Below are 1,680 nucleotides of genomic sequence, written 5' to 3'. Positions count from 1 at the left end.
TTAGTCTGTACTGCATCAACAAGCGACATCAGTGTGTAAAGGATATCACCACATGGGCTCAGGAACACTTCAGAAACCCACTGTCAGTAACTACAGTTGGTCGCTACATCTGTAAGTGCAAGTTAAAACTCTCCTATGCAAGGCGAACACCGTTTATCAACAACACCCAGAAACGCCGTCGGCTTCGCTGGGCCTGAGCTCATCTAAGATGGACTGATGCAAAGTGGAAAAGTGTTCTGTGGTCGGACGAGTCCACATTTCAAATTGTTTTTGGAAACTGTGGACGTCGTGTCCTCCGGACCAAAGAGGAAAAGAACCATCCGGATTGTTCTAGGCGCAAAGTTGAAAAGCCAGCATGTGTGATGGTATGGGGGTGTATTAGTGCCCAAGACATGGGTAACTTACACATCTGTGAAGGCGCCATTAATGCTGAAAGGTACATACAGGTTTTGGAGCAACATATGTTGCAATCCAAGCAACGTTATCATGGACGCCCCTGCTTATTTCAGCAAGACAATGCCAAGCCACGCGTTACATCAACGTGTATGAAGCCACGTCTAGTACCCTCAAAAGAGTGCGGGTACTAGACTGGCCTGCCTGTAGTCCAGACCTGTCTCCCATTGAAAATGTGTGGCGCATTATGAAGCCTAAAATAGCACAAGGGAGACACCCGGACTGTTGAACAACTTAAGCTGTACATCAAGCAAGAATGGGAAAGAATTCCATCCGAGAAGCTTCAAAAATGTGTCTCCTCAGTTCCCAAACGTTTACTGAGTGTTGTTAAAAGGAAAGGCCATGTAACACAGTGGTGAACATGCCCTTTCCCAACTGCTTTAGCACGTGTTGCAGCCGTGAAATTCTAAGTTAATTATTATTTGCAAAAAAAAAAAAAACAGTTTATGAGTTTGAACATCAAATATGTTGTCTTTGTAGTGCATTCAATTGAATATGGGTTGAAAAGGATTGGCAAATCATTGTATTCCGTTTATATTTACATCTAACACAATTTCCCAACTCATATGGAAACGGGGTTTGTATATTATAACACAACTTTAGTATGCTTAAAGTCCGTTGCTATTGTGCTCAAGTTAGACTTTTGTATCCGTGCAAGGACGAAACTTCTTTTCTGAGGGGTGGCCTCAGCCGCAGATGTTATCTTTGTTTTAGCCCGCTAACAGCCAAGGACTTCAAGGACCTCAACGCAGATAAGACGACAGCACGCAGACGAAGCAGAGACAACAAGGACCTCAACGCAGATAAGACGACAGCACGCAGACGAAGTGGAGACAAGGTGAAATCACAAGGCCCCCAGCACATTCCGTCACGTATTGTGCGTCCTGGACCTGCTTTGCATGATATATGTGACCACTCCTTTTAGAGGCGGCCTCAGTGATGTTGACGGTGGAACTCCGGAATAAATAGAGGGACGCGAGAGCTGAACCATAGAACGTAGGGCGAGACTGTGACTAAGTGTGCAGCTCCATGCGTTCTCCCCATGAGCTAAATTGAACTATGCATGATTCCTTGCTTCTTGTCTGTTTAATAGATGTCATCAGTGTTTGAACCTGACAGTGTAACCCAGTGGCGGGCCGGGAGTTTCCCACCTAGGCCTTCAGTGATGTCCGACTTCAATGATTACCTCTCAAAATACCATCATTTATGTCACCACATGACCATTGC

This window comes from Entelurus aequoreus, linkage group LG25, assembly GCF_033978785.1.
Source record: "Entelurus aequoreus isolate RoL-2023_Sb linkage group LG25, RoL_Eaeq_v1.1, whole genome shotgun sequence".
NCBI classification, from domain to species: Eukaryota; Metazoa; Chordata; class Actinopteri; order Syngnathiformes; family Syngnathidae; genus Entelurus; species Entelurus aequoreus.
Note: the sequence above shows the minus strand (reverse complement) of the source record.